Source organism: Melospiza georgiana, chromosome 20, assembly GCF_028018845.1.
Source record: "Melospiza georgiana isolate bMelGeo1 chromosome 20, bMelGeo1.pri, whole genome shotgun sequence".
NCBI lineage: Eukaryota > Metazoa > Chordata > Aves > Passeriformes > Passerellidae > Melospiza > Melospiza georgiana.
Genome location: NC_080449.1, coordinates 4542269 through 4554235, shown reverse-complemented (window position 1 = coordinate 4554235; position 11967 = coordinate 4542269). Strand labels below are relative to the sequence as shown.

Below are 11967 nucleotides of genomic sequence, written 5' to 3'. Positions count from 1 at the left end.
CCGAGTTGTTTTCCCTGTGCCATCTCTGGATTAAACACTCTTGGATCGATGCTAAAGAGCTGATAAACTTTACACCAGCCCACAGAGTGAGCTTCACTTTCTCCCTCAGTCCTCAGGGGTTTGATGTTCTCTTCCTTGTCAGTTTTCATACCTTGGTGCATAGCCAAAGCCATATTCTGTCACATAAACTTCTAATAAATCTACTGCAAATATGATAAAAGCCAAAGAAGTCACTCTGTCTCACCAAGTCTGACACCAGCAGCTTGCATGGAAAATATTTATGTACCAGCATAGTCGTCATTGTCTATTTATTCGTTTTATTTTGATTTTCCTCGAGGGAGTTTTGCCCAGAGATTATCTTTGTAAATGTTTGTGATATCACTAACAACACATTTTTTTGTCCAGTGATTATCAATGGGCTGCTGTCTTTTTTGCAAAGGACTTTTATTTTATGGATCAGGGAAAGGGAGGATCAAGGTCAGGTCTCAGTCTCAGGTGTCCCACAGCTTTGGGACACTGATGTGAACAGAGAGCTGGAAAAAAAAATTATTAAACACCAATATTTGCTCAATTTCTGCTTGTTTGCCATTAGGTCTGTGGGTTTCCAGGTTGGTAAACACAGCCAGGACATTGTCAGCTCTTTGGAGAGTCTGTTCCAACCCCAGGCACTGCACAGCCCCTGTGCATCTGTCCCCAGCAACTGCTTCCTATTTCTTCATTCAGGAAAGAAATGCAGCCCTTGGGAAATGGCCTGATACAAACAAGAAATACAAATAATAGAGGAAATTTCCGTCTCCTTTTTGGAGATCATCTCTTAAAAATTCCAAAATTGTCGAGTATTTTTTCTTTGTGTTTTTTTAGTCTTTGTTGTGATATTTAATATATCAGTGAAAATTATGGGGCCTTGCCTTTACAGTTTTTTTTTAATTTCTGCAGCAATTCAATCTCTGCATTTTATTTAGCTCAGACTTCCCAGGGTTAAGAATGAGCTTTTGCATTCTCTGATCCCAAATCTGTGGGCATCTTTTAACATGGGTCACAATTGTCAGGATCAATCCCTCCCCAAATTAATTCATCATGGTAGTCTGACCACTACTCACAGTATTTGGGAAAGCTCTATCAATATATAATTATATAAATTACAATTATATAAATGGGTGTTTGCACTGGAAAAGTGGCCAAAAGTCAGCAGTGTTTAGAAGCACTTTTGAGTCATCACATCAGGGAAAGGAGAATTTAGTGTAGAAATAATGTGAATTATTGTAAATAGATATTTAAAGCAATAACTGAGATGTTTTCTGGGAAAGTAACCTGAAGTGCCTTGTTTAATTGTGTTGAGTGGTTGTAAGAAAATGCTCTCATAAAAATCAGTTTGTTTGCAAACAATTGTCAAAGAAGACAGCAGCAAATGGTTTTCTGCAAATTCCTGGGAAACCAACAGAGAAGTAACAGATAAGGTGGTAATCCAAGAGCCAGTTTTAGCAGGATTGCTGGAATATTGCTCAATAAACCAGAATTAACTGAGCTGTATTTAGCTACAGTTGAAAAGGAATGAAGGCAATGCAGGTGGAACAACAAAAGCATTTTGATCTTGGTTTTGTGCCAGGAAAACCTTGTGAATATGGTCTGGAAAGACAGAAAATTTAGGGAAAGGATACTCAGTGAAAAAGGGTCAAAGAAATTGACCTAAAATCATCAATCTTAAGACTGGAGCACGGGAAGGGTCTTAAAGTCTACTTAAGGACCAGCCCTGTGATATCAGAGTCTCTAAACCTTGATTTCTCCTCTTTCCCTTGCAGTTAAAGGAGTTTTCAGCAGGATGGATTCCTTGGGGGGGCTGTTCTCAGGCTCCTCTCTGTGCTCACATCCCCGAGGCTGCTGAGCTCCAGGAGCTCCCAGGGATGTCCAGGATGGGATTTCTGGGGACAGGAACTGTACTGGGTGATTTTTGTGGGTCCCTTCCCACTCAGGATACTCTGTACTCCTATTCTAACATGAATTTTCTCTGATAAATGCATTTCCTTCCAGCCACAAGCACTGAATGCTCCTGAAATTGTTCAAATCTTGTCATTTATGTTTCAGATGTTGTATTCCAGTGCATTCCCATCTCTGTGCTCCTGGAGTTGGCTGCGCTCTGTGCATGGCAAAAGATTCTCAGGCTCCACTAAGGGTGCTGTTAATTCACATTCAGGGCAGCTTTCACTCTCAAATATGCTGCTACAAAGCAGATTTTTCCTAAGGCTGGGTGAACCAGCACAGGTACTAAATTGGAACTAAATCTAATTACCTGTGTTGTAACAATTTTGTCCCAAGGTAATAATGAGGAGATTTTTTGCATTTCAAACAATTAGTTGCTCTCCTTTAGGCTTTCATAAATATCAAACTATTCCTAGATTTGTTTATAATTTATGACTTTCCATAGATCTTTGAATTTCATCCTAACACTGACTTGCAAGCCCATAAAATCACACCAACAAACTTCAGCATATTCAGCTCGGTGTGTTCATTTAATTTCTCCCTGTTCCTTTCATTGAAAAAAAAAAAAAATCAATTTCTATCCACATTCATCTAATGAAAGAGGGCACCTCAGGGCACAGAATCCAGTGCTGGTCCTGCTCGTTAGGGATCACAACCTGGAGCTAACTTTCTGATTAAAATACATTTTCCCTGTTCTTTCATGTTATCATTTGTTTCTGACTCAGCCAATGGTTCAATGTTTGCCACAGACTGTGATTAAGGATGGGTGAGCCCAAAACAGATAAAACAAGAACAAGCCCGAACTCTTACCTGGAACTTATCTCCTGTGGCATTTTTTTTTTTTTTAATTTAAGTCAGGTAAGTGGGTGGTGAATTATTGGAGAAAAAAAATAGTTGAACTTTTGATTCAGCAGCTGTTGGTGGGAAAATGGCATTAGCAAATGCTTCCAAAATAAATCCCACAAGTTTCTTCCCTCAGTTTGACTTCATCTTGTGTAGACTTGTGTGTATGGACAGGGAAATAAAGTGTTTTGTAAAAGAACACTGAGATAGACAAGAAATGGTTCATTGTATGGAGAACTGTCATTTCCAGAGTCCCATTCTGATTTTATTGGAAAAATTATATTTCATCTCCCATGCAGGTTTTAATCTTGAGCACACACTTCATTGAATTAGAAATCATCCTTAAATCACAGAATATTCTGGGCTGGAGGGGACACACAAGGATTGAGTCCAGCTCTGAAGTGAAGGATCCAACAAGCTCAGGGTTATTTCACACCCTGAACTGAAGCAGAGCTGGCCCAGGCTGGCTGCAGGAACAGCTGGAGAAGATTCTGAGAATTGCACACAAAAATTGGAGACCTGCTGATGACTGCATGCAACAACCCCACTGCCTTTGGGGCTGGTGGAGATGCCCAGAACAAGAAGTTCTTCTAAGAGATCAGTGTTCAAAGAGGGTCCAATGCCTTTACAGGAATTAACTAACATTTCTGACCCTCTTTTCATCACAGGCTCATTTCTACTCTGAGGGCATGATTGTTATGAAACACAGCATTTCACGAAATTAAAGCAGAAATTGGAAATGGGTGTTGATATTTGGAAAAGACTAAAATTTATGCCGTGCATAAAGACTACAATTTATGGGGAGCTTGGGGTGAGCTCAGTGATATAATCAGAATAAGAGGAGGCACACAGGGGGTCAATGTTACACAGAAAAGCCACAGCAAGGAAAATTTAAGTAGTTCAGTGGGCAAAGAAGCACTGCATTTTATGGTCTCCTAAAATAGTCAGAATTTCAGCATCAGGGATTCCCCTATCCTTTTCTACACATGTAGGATTGGTAGTGCTGTGGAGGAGTGTTGGGGAAGGTGAAACAGGAAAGCCTTATCAATATGATTGTCTAGTAAAAGATTTTGAGAATATGGAAACTGTAAGCAAGATTGAAATGAAAGCAAGCTATGAGATCCCTCAGTTACTGAACAACTGGAAAACAATGGTGTGGCCAGCTGAAGGTGATCCCCTTTTGATGGAACAACACCCTCTGCTTGCATACAGGCCCAAGGGTCAGAGCAGACCCTACAGCTTGGCAGAAGGGGCCCAAAGAGGAGTTTGTAGGGTTTAAAATGTAACACAGTGTGGTAATGTAATTATTCTTATAGGCTGTATGTAAATGCTGTAGGATTTGTACCTTGTACTAGATTGGTTAGTGAGAATCAGAATATTCAGCAGAGAAGATTTATTGTATTGTAACGGGAACCTCGATCTCTTACCCTCTTACCCTCTCTCTCTCTCTCATCCTCTCTCCCCCTCTCTTTACTTCTCTCATTCCTGCTCTGAGCTGTGTTTGGCAGCTCCCAGCAGGGCCCTGCACCCAGGCCCTTTGCAATGAACCCCAAGTTCCAGCCCTGGCTGCAGAGATCTCTCGTCTCCGTCTGTCCCCACTGTCCTACCCCCGACACTCCTACAGAAGAGGAAACAGTAAGAAATCCTGACCCACACAATCATGGAATATCCTGAGCTGGGAGGGACTGAAGGGATCATTCAGTGCCACCCCTGTCCCTGCCCAGCCCCCCAGCAGCCCCACCCTGGGCACCCCTGGCAGCGCTGCCCAAAGGCTCCTGGAGCTCTGGCAGCCTCGGGGCCGTGCCCATTCCCTGGGCAGCCTGGGCAGTGCCAGCACCCTCTGGGGGCAGAGCCTTGCCCTGAGCTCCAGCCTGAGTCTGTCTGACACAGATTCACACCCTTCCCTCATAGAGTGATGTGCCCGTGGAGCCAGGGAAGGGCCAGCTGGGAGGGGATGTGTTCAGAGAGGAATATCACCCAAAATTCCCAGGCAATCTGGTTTTATCCCTATGAGCATCTTTGCTCCTGAGGAGGATCCCAGCAGTAGAGGTTTGGGCTTCATGGCCCTCAGACATGTTTGGGTAAGTCTTGCTTTCTAAACCATCCAACAGAAGAGTGATTTCATCTTTTATCCTGGAACACAGACCTGAAAGTTCAAGATTAATCTTCCTCCTTCCTCCTCTGCCACCACCTCCCCAACAGCAGAACCCAAGGGAAGCAGAAGCCCAGAACACAGAGGGCTGGGGCACAGGATTTTAGTGTTAGGGGAGGGAAATCCGTGCTAATCAGAATTCTTTAACTGTGATCTTCTCTTTTTTGCCACAAGCCTCGGGTTCCAGGGTACTGAGAGACAACAAAGAGCCCTGGAAAGGTCCCAGCTGAGCACTCAGTGTGTCACTGATAGCTCCGGGATGGGAAGCAGGGAAGCCCTGAGCCTCACACAGTGCCTGGGTTATCTGTACACACAGACAGCCACGTAATCTCTTTTTATCTGATCTGAGAAGAAAGGGAATCCCTCCTGGGTTGTCCTATTTGGGCTTTTATCTCTCTTATTTTAGTTTGGGGGTTTTTTTGTTTGTGTTTTTTTTTAACAAAGACTCAGGCAACGACTCTGCTCACTTTTCTCATTAATTCCCCACGCTTCTGCCTGCAGCTCTTCAGAGCAGGAGGGCAAAAGGATGAAAAAGAGATGACAGCTTGGAAAAATGGGAATATGCCAGATCCTCTGTTTGTGTAAATCTGAATTTTGCAGTTGATTCCAGTAAAGTGGGGTCTATTTACACCAACATTAAACCCATTAATTTCTGTAGGAGTCCCTGGAATTTAAACCCTGCTTGTGATTCCCTCGATTTCACGTAAGCTTGCTACTATTTCACAACGTTCAAAAAATGGGGGTGAGGGGATTAAAACTCCTGATAATGCACTCCGCTGATGCTGTAGGGAAAATATTCTGCTTTCTGAGTCATTTGCCCTGAGCTGACTTTCTTTTTGAATGGTTCAGGGGGTTTCCTTCTTTAGCCATAAATCCCATGCAAATTCTTTTTGTGTGTGTGTGTGTGTGTGTGTGCCTGTGGATGACGGCGTGAGTGTGTGAGTGTGTGCGCGCCAGAGAGGGAGAGAGAGGCTGTTCCTTTAAAGCAAAACTGAAAAAAAAAATGCCTTCAGGCGTCCTATTACAGTGGAACGAGCCAAGGATCAGGATTTGCAGCTCAGCTATATAAACCCAGCAGAATCTGGCTGCTCTGACCAGTTTGCCTTGCTGTCAAAGCTCGCTGCCTTGCGCTCGCACACGGCACCGGACAACGCAACTTCGCCGAGTTTTGACAGGACGGCAACAAGAGTCAGGAGAGCCCAGCTGGCTTTGAACAGAGTATTTATTTCATGGAGGCTGCTCACAGCAGGATCTAAGCTCTGGCACAGTCTCTAAGGTAAGTCTGCTTCCTCCCTGAATTAAAAAGTCCTCTCGCACATGAGTTTGTAGTGACCCCATGCTCTGGCATTGCCCTGGTGGCTGTGGCTGCCAGTTCAATGGGCAGGGATGTTGGTAGGGAATTGTTTGGGATTGGAGCATGCCTGCCCCAAAATCTGTCTGCATTGTCCTGTGCAGGAATGTCAGAAATGTCCCAAAGGGCAGGGATGCTGTCAGGGAATCGTTTGGGATTGGAGCATGCCTGCCTCAAAGTCTGTCTGCATTGTCCGGCACAATAATGTCAGAAATGTCTCAATGACATCCACCCGACCCAATGAATGAATGGAGCAGGAGCTGGCTGGGTGCTGGACATCCTCACAGAGCCCAGATTGACAGGCAGGGCAGGAAAGCAGATTTGGGATTTCCTCTTGGCTCCTGGACTGCTGTAAATGTTTCCCCCAGCCTCACCTCCCAAACCAGACTAAATCCACTCGCAGGTTTTAACCCTCCCAAGCACAACTCCTCTTGTGCTCCTGTCTGTGACCTGATGAGAGCTGGGCCCTTCCTGTTGGTCATTTGCTGTCCCCACACTTTTTTTCTTTACTCTTTTTCTTTGTCACCTTCCTCCCTGCCCCCACTGGTCTCCAGTTTCTTTTAAAAGTCCTGTAATATTAGCCTGCAGTGGGGAGCAAAGCACAAAGGAAGATTCAACTGGTATTTTATTACCCCTGCTTTGCTGGGTGGGTTCTGGGAGAGGGAGGGTGAAATTCTCCATCCTCATGGAAAAACAGAGGCACTTGCTCCGTGTCTCAGCTCCTTGCTCCCTGGTGCACTGAGATTTTCTGCATGACTGTGTCTGCACTTACCAGCGAGGCTCAAATTGGCTTAAAAAGGAGAAGCTGGCTGGGAGAAGGTGAACACACTTAGATTCATTTAGTAGCTAAACTCACTCACTCAGGACTTTGTGTTACATCACCTTTGCAGAGTTTTCCCTGCCTGATTTTCTGTCTGGCTACCAGGACAGAGAAGTTTTTGGCAGTTAATCTAAACTCCTGAAAAGTCTGTCTCATACTATGGAAAGGAATGTTCGGATTGAAATGATGGTGATGTGTTGTGCTGCACAGTGGAAATCTAAAATTAAAAAGCAAACTAAAAACATTTATAGAAGTTTTTCTCAATGACAAAGCAGAAAACAATGAGGTGGATGTGATTCTATGGTCTGGGTAAAAGCCTTGCTGTCCAGCTCTTGGGTTTGGTTTTCTCTCCTGGTTTAATTTTTTAATACAATATTAAATATTGAGAATTCATTTTGCACACTTTCTGATTAATGTTACATATGGAGGTTGTTTTACTGTGCTGGGTTTGTGCATTTGCCTTTCAAAGCTGTGAAATCATTGAATGGTTTGGGTTGGATGGGACCATAGAGATCATCCAGCTCCAGCCATGGGCAGGGACACCTTCCACTGGACCAGGCTGCTCAGTTTAGGGGTGCTGGAGTCCAAAAATGAGGTGGACAATGGGAATTAGGGACCATCCTTTGAATCCTAGGGAAACTTGCAGAAATGTGATGGCTTTTGGGTTGTTGGGAACACAGGGACAGATTGAATCTGAAGAAGTTTGGCCATGTGAAAGTGTTTAGCCAAGAGAAGATAACTGGTCTGTCTGCAGCCCAGCTTCCCTGGCAAGGAATTTGGGGAGCAGCTGGAAGAGCTGTCAGGGTGCTCCCAGTGCAGGTTCTGCCCCGTGCTCAGGGAAGAATTTGCCCCTAAACTGAGCAGAGAGATGGGACAGAGTGACAAGGGCTGTGCCTCCCATCACTGACCCAGTCACACTCTCCCAAACACCAAACCTGCATTCACCTCCCATATTTTTTGCTCATTAATTTTATCCTCTGGCTCCTTTCAGCCCAGGGAAATTTCTTTGCAAGTCCCAGCCCTTAATCCTGTCACTAGAGTTACTTTATCAGTGTTTCCAGAGCCCTGGAAGAGCCACAGGATCTGCTGCAAAGCCCCCAGCCTGCAGATGAGAATGTCAGGTCTCATCTGGAGAGAAAGCAGAAATTCTGCTACAGAAATCACTGATGGTGGTCATGGGCACATGGAAAAGACAAACAACCAGACCCAAATCTCCTGTTGAAATAGTGATGCTTAATGGTGTTAGAACTTACTGGGAAAATCCCTAAGCACCGGCTAAAATGTGCTCCACAGATTCTGAGTAAATGTTAGCTGGAGACTTTTTGAAAGCCATCCTCTTTTATTATCCCAGCTCTTTAAAAGTGAATCATTTCTCCTCAGTATTCACTCAAACTTAACTATCATGTTGTTCTAACATCATTTCTAAAGGTGTTTGACATGCAGCTTTTTCTCACATTAGTGCTTTTTATAAAATATCTAAAAAAAGCCAAAGACTATTCATGGGTGAAGACGTTCTGATTTGCTATAGACTGTCAAAGTTTGTTCTTGAGCATTGTCTCACTTTTTTGATAAGAAAATGAGATTAAATGGTAGGGTCTGTGCCTTTTGGGACTCTCATCCTTTTCAAGAGTCAGGCAGAATTAAAAAGCAGAAGTGTCTGTGAAACAGTGATGCTGCTTTGGAGCCAAAGCTTTAACCCTTTCATCCCTCCTGGCAAAACCATTAGGAAAACCAGCTTGGCCAGTCCTGTGCTGCCTTCCTGGTACATCACAGTGCCTCTGTCTACCCAGCCCTGTAGGAAGTGCCTAAAGGTTTAAGTGGTGCTGATGGCATTTAATTGTTCTGGGTTGAACAATGGGTGTCTGGTGGAAGTGGATGTGAGGGAGAAAGAGTTTCCATCCAGCCCTGCATCACTTAGAGAGCCCTGGTATCCCTGGAGGAATATTACCTTTGGAAGGAAGATTAATGCAGAGGGTGGTGCCTGCTTGGTTATCAGCTACACATCCACCTGTCCTACCTTTGTGCCATGAGAAATCCAGAGTGCTTAAATAATTACTCTCACTTGAAGCCCGTGACTTGATAAATTCCTCCTTGGCCTCGTGCCCTCACAGTCTGCTAAGCTGAAGGGCCACTGACAGCTTTAAGGTCGAGTGGCTCATAAAACTCCAGCTTAGGAGTGGATGATTTACATCCCTGGAAAGTTCGAAATCTCAGCTTTCCAATAATAAAAGGAATTTGTTTTGAACTGTGTTAGTTTGAGATGCAGGGCTTTGAAGCTGGGCTCTGATTTACCAACGTGTGCTTTCTCAGACTTGATTACTGGTGTGAGTTTAGCACACCCTGCTCAAAGAATGAGCTCTGATCTAACCCTGTGGTTATAAACTGCAGACGTCTGAAACTACTGTAAAATGTAATAGCTGCTCTTAGTGGTTTTCAGGAAGCTGCTGATGTCAGATTGCTGAAAAAATCATTGTTGCTGAAGTGGGAAACTAAGGAAGACAGAAATCTAAGTGAAATAAGTTAATGTTTTGTCACCTACTAGGCTCAGAAATCTTCAAAACTGCAAGCAATTATAGGATTAGTAACTAATGAGTTCTGGACAGGAAACACCATAACCTGAGGTCATGAGCTCAAAATTAGGAATGTGTACAGATTGCTTATGAGTTTTTAAGATGTAATTTAGTTCATTAAACTACTTGTATTAAAGAAGACTTGCCCATGGATTTGGTTGGTTGATGTTGTAATAAGTGCTCCAGCATTTTAGAGCCTCACTGTATTAGGAGTGAAGAGGTTTAATAAATTATGCTCTCTGCCACAAAGAACCTGCAATTCCTATTATTAGCTATTCCCCAAAAAATTCTTTGTATAGTGAAGAGAAAAAGGAAATAAGAAAGCAGTCCTTTGAGGAAGGGGACTGCTGGAAAGCAGAGAAATGAAGAACCCTGAGGGACAATCTTGAGTGGTCGCAGTTTCCACCGAGCTCAGGGTTTCCACAAGTGTGAAACCTCAATGCTCGCTGTCCACTCGTGTGTCTGACCCTCTGGCCAGTCAGAGCTGGAGCTAAAAGCCTTCCACATGTGGGAAAAGTTAGAGGCTGGGCATGGTTCCAGCCCCTGAAATCCCTGAGTGCATGATGTAACCCCACGGTGCGGAATGGGCAGACTGGAGGAGGAGTCAGTGGGATGCTGCCTGACAAGAGGCGGCTCTGGAGCCTGCAGGAACTGTCTGGGCATTGAAAAGAGGAATAGATGGGGATCCTTCTGCTAAAAGGGAAATGTTTGAATAATTTATTGTGACTTTTTAGCATTGAATGAATGATAGATGCGCCATTATATCTAGAATTGTCCTTAATGTAAGATTTTCCTGGGTTTCTAAATGCATAATTTCTTTCTCCTATATGCTGCTTGTGCTGTTGCTGACCAAATACCATCAAAAAGCCTCCACCTATAGATTCAAAGAGCATATCCAGATGTAGAATTTGAATAATACCTATTAATATAATAAGTATTTATTAATAATACTTATTAATATAAACTATACTTCCCAACGCACTCCTCCAATGTGAGATTTGGCTGTGGAGTCAATGGGAAATAACTCCCCATTTATGTCCTTGTTTGCCTTATACATGAGCCAATCACCCAAGACAAATCCATCCTGAGCTGATCTGGTCGCAAGAAATTTCTCTGAGCTCCCATCCTTAATTGTCTGCAGTTTCAATTAAACCAAGGTGGGCTGGTGCCAAGTTTCCAGCACTTCCAAGGGGAGAGCCCCGGTGCCCAATAGGCAGTGGCATTTTGTATTCTTTGGGGAGCGGAGGGCAGTGTTGCCAAGTTTGCATTCAGTCATCCATCACATATTAGCCCACTGGAGGTCCATTCTTCCCAAGCAATGGGGGAGCTCTGCTTCCTACTTTGAAAGATTACTCCCACAGAAAGGCCTTTCCCCAAACCCAGCAGAGAAAGGAAGCTTTTCTTCGATTCATGCAAGCGCTCCCTTTCCAAGCTCCCCACAAAAATGATATTGTTTCATGCTCAGAAAAAACATATTCTCTTCAGCAATTGAGGAGAAAGTGCAGGGTGGTAGGAGAGAAACCTTAAATACAGATTTTTCCTAAAGTGCTTGCTTCAATCCTGGGCTCAACAAAGGTTTATTGTAGTGGCTGTCTCTTCCCATGGCAGGCTGGAGCATTGACTATGTGTGGATAGATATTGGCCAGGAGCCTCCCAGGAGGCTGAAACTGAGAGCCCGGGGAAATTCCATTATAATGATTTTGGCTTTAACTCGTGCACCAGAACTTGCTAAGCTCATAAGCCTAAAATTGCAAATGCTAATTTTGTCATGGAATTAGGATATTTACCAGAATATTAATCTAAACAGTCTTGATTCTTCTTTAAATTTATCTTCTTTCCCACCATGCTGGCAGCACAAAGCTGAAAGGGAACATAAATTTATTCTTATACATGAAAATCAAACTGTGGGATTCTTTCCCTGTGTGCCCAGCAGAACTGGCTAAAGAGTTATTTCCACCATTAAGGAAAGGCTGGAAAAGGGCTAAAAAAAGCTTTATTTCCAAGACATAAGTTCACTTTCCCTTGCCAAGAAATCAAAAGACCTGGAAAGAGGCAGATTTTGTTGGTCAGTTTGGGGTTTTTGTCAGGCACAGAGTGCAGGTGAGAGAGGCTGTGGGCTGAGGACTCTGGGGACGGTGGTTTTGTGCCTCCTTGCTGTGATGAAAAGCCTTTATTTGGACAGGAAAGGGTCACTCTCAGTGTGTGCTGAGCACTTCAGCACCAGCCCTTGGTGGTTATCTCCCTCCTCAGGATT

The 11967-nt window shown here is 43.8% G+C and overlaps 1 protein-coding gene across 1 annotated transcript in view; it reads left to right on the top strand.

The window, feature by feature from the left end:
* Window positions 1-6142: 6142 nt before the first annotated feature.
* The window catches only part of TNC (tenascin C), a 78087-nt gene continuing 72262 nt past the window's right edge, over window positions 6143-11967 (top strand). The window contains exon 1 of the mRNA XM_058038505.1: window positions 6143-6248. The gene's annotated coding sequence lies outside the window, so the exon portion shown is untranslated. The remainder of the gene's footprint in view (window positions 6249-11967) is intronic.